Source organism: Saimiri boliviensis, chromosome 4, assembly GCF_048565385.1.
Source record: "Saimiri boliviensis isolate mSaiBol1 chromosome 4, mSaiBol1.pri, whole genome shotgun sequence".
NCBI classification, from domain to species: domain Eukaryota; kingdom Metazoa; phylum Chordata; class Mammalia; order Primates; family Cebidae; genus Saimiri; species Saimiri boliviensis.
In genome coordinates, this window is record NC_133452.1 from 22,891,014 (window position 1) to 22,904,756 (window position 13,743).

Genomic DNA, 13,743 nt, shown 5'->3' on the forward strand with positions numbered 1-13,743 from the left:
AGTGGAGATAATTTGTCTTAAACCATAACTAGGTCTCATATCTTTAAAAGTTTAACTCATATATAAATTGCTTTTAAGAGAATATTTTATTCACTTTTATCTGGGATATTTCTTTTTACATTTCTGTCTATTTATTTTGAAGGTAATGCTATGAGGCTCATTCAAGATCTTCCTTCTCGGGAATTTTCCTTTATGTTATTAAAAGTAAATTTTCTTTATCTCTAACATGGCTTTTGTTTAAAATCTCTAATGCCTGATAGTAATGTTGCCAACAGCTTTCACAAATAGCTTTTGTTTCTTTAGTATTATTTTGATTTATTCTTTCCTATTTATTAAATGTCATAATTCTGTAATTTGAGTATTATGTTTTATAAAACAGCTAAGAACTGTGATTTTTTAAATCATATTTTAGAATCTCTGTGTTCTTAAGTTTAATCCATATATTTCTTTTGATTACTGATTTGGAATAATTTTGGCCATCTTAGTTTACCTCTTCTGCTTACCATGGACTTTTGTTTTTGTTTGAAATCTTACTTTTGAATAATTATTTCACTTGTATAAAATGAAAGTCTAACATATATTTTTCCATTGTCTTCTCCCTCTATTTTTACTGTTGCGAAATCTGCTATCCCTCTAATTGTCATTTCTTTATGGGTGGTCTTTGTTTCTCTTAGATGCTTTTAACATTTTCTTTTTGATTTGTGTCCGGAAGTTTCATTTAGCTGTGCCTTGGTGTGGATTTATGCTTTAATTCTGCTTAGCATCTGCTATACTTGTTTAAATTGTGGAATGATCTACTGTTGTGAAAAGTTATCAGCTGTTATCTTTCCATTTATTCATTGCCACCATTTTTTCTATTATTCTTTTGGAAACTCCTATTTGAAAATACATTGGATTTTCTCTATTTTTTTGTGTCTTTACCTTGTATCCATATTTCCTATTTTGATGGCTCTGTGTTATACTCTTGATAAGTTTTTCCAAACTATTTTCCAGAAAACTGCTTTTTAATTGTGTGGATGCACTGTTTTATCCATTCTGTGCATTTTAGATTTTAGTCATAATTTTTTAAAAATTCTAGAACTATGTTTAATCTTTTTCATAATCTGCTTTTTAAATTGTGACATTAATTTTGTTAGTGCTGTATTTCATGGTTTTGTAATTTTAATCACTAACATATACCAAATTTGGAATAGTTTTAACATATACTATTTTAAAGTTTTAATTAACATTTTAATTACCCTGTTGTATCTACTGACCCTTTCTCACAGTGATCTATTTCCTTATATGATTTATAATTTCACAGAGCTAGCTCACCCTCAGAAGCATTTATCGGGGAGAGTCCTATGTGATCTGGTTTCTTATAAAGGAGTTGTGTCTTTTATTGTTTGTTTACTTCTGCCGCATATATTAGTTTCCATTGATCTAGGATTAATTTTCTTTTCAAATTTCATTTCCCAGATTTGAGTCTCATGAGCCAGTTGGGTCCTGCACATTTAGATCTCACACGTAGTTGGATGTGCTGTTTTAGTTTTTCTTTGGAAATTTAATTTTTCTCTACCAAGTGTTTTGAATCAACTGCAGGCTTCCTTGCCACTTGTAGCCCAATTTTCATGGAAAATATGGTTGTTATTAGGGTTCTGGCTTTATTTAAGTGTTTTATTTCCATGTCTCCTGTTTGTGGGTAGCTATTGAAAGCCTAACCTTTTGCTGTCAAGATCTATATTGGAACCTGATGGGTTCTCTCCCTCTCAGAGTTAAGGCATCAAATCTGACATTTACTTCTTTATTTATAATTCTGTTATTTAAGATTAGTTTTGTATTTTAAAAATGTTATATTTATCAGGGGTTTCTATATATTTGAAGTGAAAGAAGAGTCTGCAACAACTCAAGCAGTCATATTCCCAGAAGAGACAGTATATATCAGGCTAAGTTTAATTAGTATTTATCTTTAAAAAAACAGATCTTTCAAATATTTTACAGTTTAATGATTTTGTTTTGGTAATTTATCTTTCCAGACTCAATTGCTCTACAATACAATATAGTTTAACATTTTTTGGAGAAGGTCTATAGAGTAATATACACAGAGCTTTATTTTAAGGGGAAAATTTGAACCTTGGTATGATGTGCTATAAAACTTGCATTAGAACTATATATACTTTGGAACCAAAAGGGGGAGAAGGTGAAGTTGTCATCCTGCTTCTGCTTTTCAAATCTTGCCACATTGGACCTTACTGGGAATTCGACACGGCTACTTACTCCCTTTCCTCTTTTATTCTCTAGCAACACTCCACTGATAATATTTCTTGATCTTATTCTTTATTTCTCACCTATCTGACTTTGGCTGTCCTTTCTTTGTCCAGCTGTCCGGACACCTCTGCCTGCCTCTCATATCCCTGCTCCCTATTATATGATCCTACTTCTGTAGGAAGCAGCAGACACAGCTCAGTGTTTTCCCCTTGGAGAGTGAATGAACGAATGGATGATGTGAGCTTGAGCAGCTGGGGTTCTCTTCGGCATTGAATTATGTTCCCTACAAAAGACATGTTAAAGTTTTAACCCCTTAAGTATCTGTAAATGCAATCTTATTTGGAAATAGGGTCTTTGTGGGTGTAATCAAGGTAAGATTGGGTCATTAGGGTAGGACCTAATCCAATATGGCTGACGTCTTTGTGACAAGAAGACACCATGTTAAGACAGGGACACAGGGAGAATGCCCTATGAAGACAGAAGCAGAGACAGGAGAGATAGGGCTGCAAGCCAAGGAACTCCAAGGACTGATGGCTTTTTCCAGAATCTTGGAGAAGGCAAGGAAGGATTCTCCCCTCCAGGCTTCAGAGGGAGCATGGCCCTACTGCCACCCTGATTTTGAACTTGTAGCCTCCAGAACGGTGAGACAATACCTTTCTGTTGCTTTAAGCCACCCAGTTGGTGGTATTTGTTAGAGCAGCCTTAGGAGACAGATACAAGATCCTTCTGGGGGAGCCTTTGTTTTCTTCAGAAATGAGTTGTGCAGTCTTTTGTCTTTGCACATGGGGAAAATCACAAAATGCTGACCTCAGACATGAAAACCTTTCAAGGTGAATCAGTTTCTTTCCCTCATACCTGATCGTCTTTGCATATACCACATGAGAATCTTCTACTTCCCTGAGAAAGCGAGACAGTCACACCTGCTTTCTTCACTCAGAAGGGGTCACTGCTGAGATCCATCAGGCTGCTGCCTGCCTATCTCACCAGTTCACTCGACCTTCCACCTCCAGAAGTCAGCAGGAAATAAAATGCTGAAATGGTTAAAAAAAAAAAGTGGAAGCAGATTGCTATTTCATTCCTTTCAAATGTTGCTTTAAGATCTCTCCCCGCCCTGCATAGCTGCTTCTACTATATGATAAGTTAAACAAGAATAAGCACCTGAATTTTCTTTAGAGTCCACCACCCCATACTTAAAAAAAAAGTATGACACTTCTGAAACCCTTTTTGTAGATAACAGCTCTATACTACCTCACTGTTCTCCGGTAGAAGTGAACCCTTTCCAATTGCTTTCAAATGGCTTGGAGTGGGAGGAAAGAGGAATCATTCTGCTCATTTTACGAAGTTCAGAGTGACTGTCTCAAATGATCGCGCTTATTTTTCTTCATCATTTCTTCCAAGCAAGTACAAATATATCTCTGATTTCTTTTCTTTCTAGTGACCCCCATCCACCCACTTACCACCTTTTCTTCTCAGTGATTTCTCCTTGCTACCTAACCCACCTACCTATCCTCAATCAATTTCCAAAAGAAGGCTGTGTGCAGAGGATGTGCCTGTTCATAAGAAGATTAAGAATTGTAGATGGTGGAAACGTACGCAGGAAAGAAAGCTGGATGTCAACAGGTCTCCCAGGAACGTGGGGTGTTGAGAAGGAAGAAGTGCCCTTTAGGTCCCACAGCACAGCCCTCTCTGCTTTCGTTTTGTTGTTATCTAACGTTGTGATGTGGGCTCATGGCCTCCAGATGAAAAAGTGAGTCAAGCTCCCGTATTTCTCATGTCCTTTTCTGGGTACAACTTGTTCCCAGTATCCTTTTTGAGACATTCATATTAGCCATTTGTGCTATGCACAAGGTGGTGCTAAGTGATGAATAAATTTGCAAAGTCCTTAATGTCATGGGTTCAAATCCTGACTCTGTTAGCTGTAAACACATTCATGAAGTTTTTTTGAGTCCAGTCAGTTTCTTATCTGCAAAGTAGGAATTATAACACCTACTTAGGTAAGTTGGTGGAAGAATTAAATGATACAGTGTTCATTCTTGGCCTTGAACACTCACTGTGCTTATTATTATTAATATTGTTGGTAAACTTTAGCTCCATGCACATTTCCAGGTGACTGTCAATGTTCTGCTTTTGAACAGGCTTTTTTTTTTTTTTTTTTTTTTTGAGATGGAGTCTTGCTCTGTTGCCCAGGCTGGAGTGCAGCAGTGTGATCTCAGCTCACTGCAACCTCTGCCTCCCAGGTTCAAGCGATTCTCCTGCCTCAGCCTCCTGAGTACCTGGGACTACAGGTGTGTGCCACCACACCCTGCTAATTTTTGTATTTTTAGTAGAGACGGGGTTTCATCATATTGGTCAGGCTGGTCTCGAACTCCTGACCTTGTAATCTGCCCACCTCAGCCTCCTAAAGTGCTGGGATTATAGGCATGAGCCACCACATCCCACCTAGAACAGGTTTTTGTGTAAGTGCTTTTTTAAAAAATATATTGCTATTATGTGTGCATCAGGAAACAGAAATCTTTGTCTACATGTGAACAATTTTGCTCTTGCTCTCTGAGGTTTCTTAGGCTCCCTCCACCTTGGAAAAGGAGCATTGAAAGTGTGGAAGGTGGCACTGCTCCTTTTGTCTCCAGCTTGGCTGGGAGGACTTGTTGAACCGGGAGTGCAGAGACGGCACTGGCAGGCCATCAGGACTCGGGCTGGGGTTGAGCCTGGGATGAAGGACACTGAGGCTGTAGCCATGAGAAGGCCTGGCAGAGGGGGCCTTGGCATGTAGCAGCTCAAGGACATGGGTAGCAGTGCTTTAATGCCAGATCTGCAATTACTTAGATGCCTGTTAATGCATCTGTCACCTGCCCCCAACTTCTGTCAAGTGGCTATTGTATGAATTTCACAGATGGAAGCCCAAGGTGATGAGCTTGCTCTCTCCAAGGCTAGACAGGCAGCTAGTTGCAGGGAAAATGATACCTTAAAAGCATCTTTCGTATTTCTCCATGAGGGCACCTTGTTAATGGTACCTAAATAAGTGAATCTTTCTAGGTAGCTCCAAAATTAATTTAAAATTACATAGAAATGAATAAACTTTTTATTTGAATGAAATGTTGTCTCATTAAATTGAATTTCTGACTTTTTAAATTGAAAATTAGAAGTTTCTGTCCCTTTAAATTGAAAATTAGAAAATGACAAAGGGTTATGATGTAAGTTTTGTATTTCTGTTTGTTAACTAATGAGGAGAAATGCCAGTTTAATTAGTTTGGATGACCTATAGTTTATTCTTTGGAAATTTTTTTCTCTTCTTAACATTACTTTTTTTTTTTTTTTTTTTTTGAGACAGAATCTTGCTCTGTAACCCAGGCTGGAGTGCAGTGGCACAATCTTGGCTCACTGCAATCTCCACCTCCCAGGTTCAAGTGATTCCCCTGCTTCAGCCTCCCAACTAGCTGGAATTATAGGCTCGTGCCACCATGCCCAGCTAATTTTTTTATTTTTAGTAGAGAGGGGGTTTCACCATTTTGGCCAGGCTGGTCTTGGACTCCTGACCTCAAGTGATCTGCCGTCCTCAACCTCCCAAAGTGCTGGGATTACAGGTGTGGGTCACCGTACCTGGCTCTACATTACTTTTTAAAGATATGTTAGCAGGTTTTTAGGAAGTCAATGGTTTTCTTACATCCTTATATTTCTGTTTTAGCATTAAATAGCAGAAGAAGGCAAATAGGAATTTTGTTTTCAGATGTTATTTTCTTTCTGTCTTGATTCAATCAATGGTTTGCTTGTTTGTTAAGTTCATCTAGCCATGAGATAAAAGTGAAGTAAGTCTGTAAAGTAATCATTGTTTTTACCTACGTCTAGAAGTGAACATGAAAAATGGCATAGCCCTTAAATTTCTCGGGCTTGGAGAAATGCCAGGGAAAGGTCCCAAGGAAACAAAGGGTACAGTTAATTCCTTATCTTACTTCTCTCTCTAGTGCACTGTGGTCAAAAAAAAAAAGCACAGAATTGGAAACTGGATAATTGACCCAAATTCAGAGCCCCCTCCTGCCAGCTGTGAGAAATTGAGAGTAATTTAACTTCTGGAAATTTCAGTTTCTTGCCCCCAAATAGTTGCAGTTGTAACTTCTATTCATTTGGCTTATTATGAGGAACGAATGATATAACCTTTATAGTAGAACTTTGTAGATGGCATGCTGTGATGGGTAGTTTAATGTGTCTACCTGACCAGACCATAATATCCAGTTATGCGGTCAAATATTATTCTAGATGTTTTTGTGACAGTATGTTTAAGGTGAGGTTCACATTTAAATGAGTAGATTTTTGGGTAAAGTATATTACCCTTCATAAGGTGGATGGGACTCATCTAATCTTTTGAAGGCCTTAATGGGAAAAGACTGATCTCTCCAGGAGAAAAGGAAATTCTGGGACTCAAACAGCAATACCAGTTCTTCCCTGGGGCTCCAGCCTGCTGACCTGTCCTGTGGGTTTTGGACTTGCCAAGCCTCCACAATATCATGAACCAATTCCTTAAACTTTCTTCACTCTCTCTGTTTTTCTTTTTTAAATCTCTCTCCCCTGTTGTTTCTGTTTGGAGAATCCTGATGGAAACATATATAAACAGAAAATATTTTTGATTAACACTGCTTTTCTACTAAAAACTTTTAATTTTCTTCTGCCTTTAATTTTTTATTTCTGGAAAGGATAAAATTCTTTTACAAAGAATTGCAGAAAAGTAACTCCTCTTTTATCATCTTTGTTTTATTTCAGGTTTATTCCTTTTCATACACTAAAATTCACCAATTTTGTGTCCAACTAAATACATGTTAACAATTTTATTTAGTAGCACAACCAACCAACATCATATAGAACATTTCTGTAACAACAAATTTGCTGACTGTTTGTTTACAGTAAATTCTGTTTTCTAACCTCCTGTTCCTAGGCAACACCTGATTTGCTTAGTATCATTACAATTTTGCTTTTCTATAATTTAATTAAAAATGAATTAATAGAGTATATAGTCTTTGTGTTTGGCTTTTTTATTTAGAGAGCTATCCATACTGTTGCAAGTATCTGCACCTTCTTCCTTTTATTTCTGAGTAGTGTTCTACTATAGGAGAAAAATCAAATTTTGTTTAACCATGCATCAAATTATGGGTGTTTAGATTCTTTCTATTTTTGACTATTATGGAGGAAGCTACTATGAACTTTTGCACACAAATCTTTGTGTAGACATATACTTTCTTTTCTCTTGGGTAAATGTACTTAGATATTGCTGGGTCATAGAGTAAGTGTATATTTTTCTTATACAAAGTGGCCAAACTGTTTTCCAAAATGTGGTGTATTAATGCATTCCCATGTTCAATGTATGAGGTTTCTGGTTGCCTCATATTCTTGCAAATACCTGGCAATTTCAGCCTTTTAAGTTCTATCCATTCTAGTGAGTGTGTAGTATCTCATTGTGGTTTTAATTTGCATTTCCCTAATAGTTAACTATGTTCAATATCTTTACATGTGCTTATTTTTCATCTCTATATCTTCAGTGTTGTACTCTCAAAATAGTTTATTCATTTTTAAAAGGGGTTTGTTTTCTTATTAAATTGTAAGAATTATATGTTCTTGTTACCAGTCATTTCATAGATCTATGTTTTGTAAATATAAATATTTTCTGTGACTCTGTGAATTGTCTTTTAATTTTTTTTTTTTTTTTGAGACAGAGTCTTGCTCTGTCGCCAGGCTGGAGTGCAGTGGTGATGCAATCTCGGCTCACTGCAACCTCCTCCTCCTGGGTTCAAGCTATTCTTCTGCCTCAGCCTCCCGAGTAGCTGGGACCACAGGCACGCGCCACCACGGCCGGCTAATTTTTGTATTTTTAGTAGAGACGGGGTTTCACCATGTTGGCCAGGATAGTCTCGATCTCTTGACCTCGTGATCCGCCTGGCTCTGCCTCCCAAAGTGCTGGGATTGCAGGTGTGAGCCACTGTGCCCAGCTGTCTTTTAATTTTTTAAAAAATATTTTTGAAAAGCAAAAGTTTTCATTTTCATGAAGTCCAATTTGTCACTTTTTTTGGTGCTTTTGTGTCCTGTTTAGGAAACTTGACCTAAAAAAAGATTGACAAAGATTTTCTTCTGTGTTTCCCCTAGAAGTTTTATAGTTATTCGTGCCAAATTTGTAGGCCTATAATTCATTTTTAGTTATATTTTGTATATTGTGTGAGGTAAAAGTCAACGTTAATTTTTTTTTATACTGGATGTCCAATTGTTCAAGTAAAATTTGTTGAAAAGATTATTGTTTCCCAACTGAATTACCTTGGCACCATTGTTGAAAATCAGCCGGTCACATGGTATATGTTTATTTCTAAACTCTACTTGTTTCCATTGCATGGCTCTTTTCACACCATATTATGCTATTTTTAATTGTTAATATTGCTTTAGCAACAAATCTTGAAATCAATTTAGTATGTCCTCTAACTTTGTTCTTTTCTCAAATTGTTTTGGTTAGTCTATACAAATTTTGTGATCAGATTGTCAGCTTCCAATGAGAATTTGGATTGCATTATATTTACATTAGTTGAGGGAAATTAAAAAATATTGAAACTTCTGATCCAGGAACATGCTATACCTCCTTGTTTTAGTGTATAGCTCTTATGTATATTTTGATAAATTTCATATTGATACTATTGTAAATGTTATTTTAAAATACATTATTTTTGAAAGTTTTAGATCTACCAAAAAATTATGAAAATAGTACAGTTTCCATATATCTGCATTCAATTTTTCCTTGTATTAACATTTACATTAACGTGGTATATTTATTACAGTCAAGAGGCCAATAGTGATACATTATTATTATTAACCAAAGCTCACACTTTATTCAGATTTCCTGTTTTTACCAATTTTTTTTTATATTTCAGAATCCCATCCAGGATATTGTATTCTATTTAATCATCAGGTCTTCTTAGGCTCCATTTGTCTGTGATAGTTTCTCAGACTTTGTTTTTGATGACCTTGATAGTTTTGAAGAGTATTGGTCAGATATTTTGTAGAATATCCCTTACTTGAGATTTGTCTGATGTTTTTCCCATAATTAACTTGGAGTTATGGGTTTTGAGGAGGAAGATCACAGAAGTAAAGTTCATTTTCATTACAACATTTCAAAGGCACATACTATCAATTTGACCTAACATTGACATTTATCTTGATCACTTGACTAGGGTAGTGTTAGATTTCCCAGAATAAAGTTATTTCCTTTTTCCCCCTTTATTGTATACTGTTCCTTTTGGGAGGAAGTCACTAGGTACAGGCCATACTGAAAGAGTAGGGAGTTATATTCCACATTTTTGAGGGCAGAGAATATACATAAATTATTTGGAATTATTCTGCACAGATTTGACTCTTTTATCTGGTTTAATTATTTATTAAGTCATTTGTTTATATCAGTATGGACTCATGGGTATTTATTTTATTCTTTGGGTTACAATCCAATGCTACTTAATTTTGTTGTCCAATTGTTCTAACTTCGGCCATTTGACTTCCATGTTCCTTTGCATAATCCTGTCATTGTGTGTTTTCGGTTTTTTGTTTGTTTTGTTTTGAGCATTTCCTTACTTTCTGGTACTCTAAGATACTCAAAACTCATCTTGTATATTTCTTATACCTGTCTTGGAATAAGCTATTTCTCCCAGCCCCTAATTCCTTTTATTGAAGAATAGTATTAGAAATAAGATCTGGATATGAAGTGTGCTAGTAAATAATACATTTGCAACATTTAGTTTCCAATGTTTCTTAGTTTAATAGGCATATGGTTGATATTTGTGACTTCATATTGGATCTTGAGACATTGTAGAACTTATTAAATATAGTAGCATTTCTGTAGGTTACTTGGGGTTGTACATGTAGACAATCATGTTGTCTGAAATACAGATTTTTTTTTTTGCTTCCTTTCCAATTTGTCTTCCTTTTGTATCTTTTCCTTACCTTATTGCAATATCCAGGACTTCCAGTATGATGTTTCATGAGTGTAGTGTGAGTGAGCATCCTTGTCTTGTTCTTAATGTTAAAGGAAACTATTCCATAGCTATAGTTTTTCACTATTAAGTATAAAGTTAAGTGTTTACATATGCCCTTTACAGGTTGAGGGAATTCTCTGTAATTCCTAGTTTGATAAGTGTTTTTATCATGATACATTTAAAATTTTATCAAATTATTCTTTAGCATTCATTAAGATATGCATGTTTTTTTAATACTTTTGACATAGTAAATTACATTGAGTGATCTGTGAATATTTAATATGTCTTGTATTTCTGGAATAAATTCTATTTAGTCATGATATAGTAAGTATCCTTTGAATATATTATTGAATTCAATTGGTTTTTAATTCATCAAGGATATCTATGTCTATGTCCATGAGGGCCTATTGGTTTTCAGTTCTTTCTTTTTTCGGTTTATTTTGGTTTTCATTTGCTTTTCATCTTTATGTAAAAAACTGATTATTAATTTAATACCTTCTTTTTAATATTAGTGTTTAATACTATAATATTTATTCTAAGTACTACTTTAGTTACATGCCACACATTTTGATATTGTGTATTTTAGTTTTTATTCATTTCAAGATTTTCTTTTACTTCTTTGACTACAGGTATTTACAAATATGTTGTTTAACTTCCAGATATTTAGGGAATTTATAAAGATATCTTTCTAGATTTTTAAAAATTTAATTCCATTGTGATTAGAAACCACATTTTATGTAGTTTCAATCTTTTAAAATTAATTTAGAATTGTATTATGGCATATAACATGGCATATTTTGGTAAATATTCCATGTACATTTGAAATGAATGCATATTCTGCTGTTTGTTGAAGCGCCCCATTAATATCAGCTTATATGGTTTGAGGTTGTTGTTTGTGTCTTTAAAATGATCAATTTAGTGTTTCATCCTATTATTGAGATAGAGGTTTTGAAATGTTCAACTATATATATTAGAAACTTCTCACTTCTGTTTTTTTTCTCTTTATTTTGAAGCTCTGTTACTAAGTCATACACATTTAGAAATCTTACACCATCTTGATTAATTGAATTTTGTTTTGTAACAGAGTATCCCTCTTTACCTTGGTGATACTTTCAGTTTGCATCTCTGATGTTATTTATTGTCTCTATTTTTTATTAACATTTGCATGACATATATTTTTCTTTTACTCTGAGCATTTACATTTAAAGCAAGTTTCTTTTAGAGGGTGTAGTTAAATTTTGCTTAGATTAAAAATTTTCATGAAATATAAAAATTTATGCCTTTCAGTTGGAATGTTTAGGCTATTTAGAGTTAATGTGATTATTGATACAATGTTGATTAAATCTACCATATTGCTGTTTATTTTCTATTTGGTACACGTGTTCCTCCCCTTTGCATTTTCCCACTTACTTATGGACTTACTGATTATTTCTTTTTTTTTTTTTTTTTTTTTTGAGACGGAGTTTCGCTCTTGTTACCCAGGCTGGAGTGCAATGGCACGATCTCGGCTCACCGCAACCTCCGCCTCCTGGGCTCAGGCAATTCTCCTGCCTCAGCCTCCTGAGTAGCTGGGATTACAGGCACGCGCCACCACGCCCAGCTAGTGTTTTGTATTTTTAGTAGAGACGGGGTTTCACCATGTTGACCAGGATGGTCTCGATCTCTCAACCTTGTGATCCACCCGCCTCGGCCTCCCAAAGTGCTGGGATTACAGGCTGGAGCCACCATGCCCGGCCGATTATTTCTGATGAATCCTTTTTTCCCCATTGCTTTCTCATTAGTTATGCGTTTTAAGTAGTTGTTGCTCTAGAATTTACTATGCAACTCAGCACTGTCTACTTTCAAATAATATTATTACATGTCTGTATTGTGTAAGAAACATAAAATATTTCACTTTCATTTTATTCCTACAGTACTTTGTGCTACTATTGTACGTTTGACTAAGATACAGCTAATAAACCCCACAAAAATAATTATATTTGCTTTAAATCATCAGTTATCCTTGACAGAGGTTAATAAAATTGAGAAAAAAGATTTTTTACATTCACCTATTTTCCCTGTTATTTATTCCTTTGGGTAGATTTAAATTTTTATGTGATATTATTTCCTGTTGTTTGAAGAATTTCCTTTAACATTTCGTAAAGTGTAGTTCTGTTAGAGATAAATGCTCTCTGCTTTACTTTATCTGAAAATGTTCTTATTTCAGTTTCACCTTTGAAACCTTTTATATGCTGAGTGTAACATTCTATATGGGCATTTTTTTTTTTTTAATTACAGTAACTATGTCCTCTATTCTCTTCTGGCATGTATAGTTTTTGATAAGAAGTTTCCTGTATTTGTTTTTCTTTTTAATATGTCTTTTTGTCCCCTGGCAACTTATAATACTTTCAGCGTTTTAAAAAATTAGTTATAATGTGCCTTTATATGATTTTCTTTATGGTCCTTTTATGCTTTTGCTTGAGGCTTACTGAATTTTTGGATCTGTAGGTTTTACTTTTCTCCAGGTTGAGAAAGATTGGTCACTGTTCCCAAAAATAGTTTTCTCCCTTACCTATCTCTACTTTCTATTTATAAATAAATCTAAGTTCACATATGTCAGACTGCTAGTCACTAAAGCTCATTTATTTTTCCATTGAAAGAAATCCATATTACATTTTGTATAGTTCCTCTTACTAAATCTTCAAGTTCACTGAACATTTCTTCACCAGTCTCTAATATGTTGCCAAATTCATTCACTGTATTTCTTTTAGTTTAGGAGTTTAAAAAAAATATCTTTAGAAATTTGATTTGAGTCTTTTCAAAATATTCTCTTCCATTTCTTCCCTCATATGTATAGTTTCTTGTACATTCTTGAACATATGGATTACATTTTTAATAGTTGCTCTAATATTCTAATCTGTTAATTCTATCATGTGTCTTGTTTCGAAGTCTCTTTTTATTGATTGATTTTCTCCTATTATGCGTACTATCTTTCTGCTTCTTTGCATGACTGACAATTTTTTATTAGGTGCTAGACCTTGTGTGATTTACATTATTAGGTGCTGAATGTTGTTCTATCTCTTTAAATAATGTTGGATTTTGTTTTGAGATTCAGTTATGTTTACTTGCAATCAGATCATTTCAAGCTGGTCTTTAAGGTTTGGTGTAGTGGGTTCAGAGCAGATTTTTCTCTGGAATTAATTTGACCCCACTACCGAGGCAATATCCATCTGAAGAATGCAGTCGCTGGTCGTCTTCTCCCCTATTCTAGGAGATCTTTCCATTCTGGCTAGTGGAAGCTCACAGTGTTCCTAGGCCTGCGTGAGATTCAGGAATTGTTTTCCCTGTTCCATACTGGTGACTCTTTTTCTGGTTCCTTTTCTCAGTCTGTATGCTGATCAGTACTTAGCTAAAGATCTGGCAGGCCCCTCTGCATATCTCTGGTGTTCTCTTTGCAGTTTCCTGTTTTTAGTGTTTTGCTCTACAAAAGCTAGCTTCTCTGGCCTCCCTTAACTCCAGATTCTAC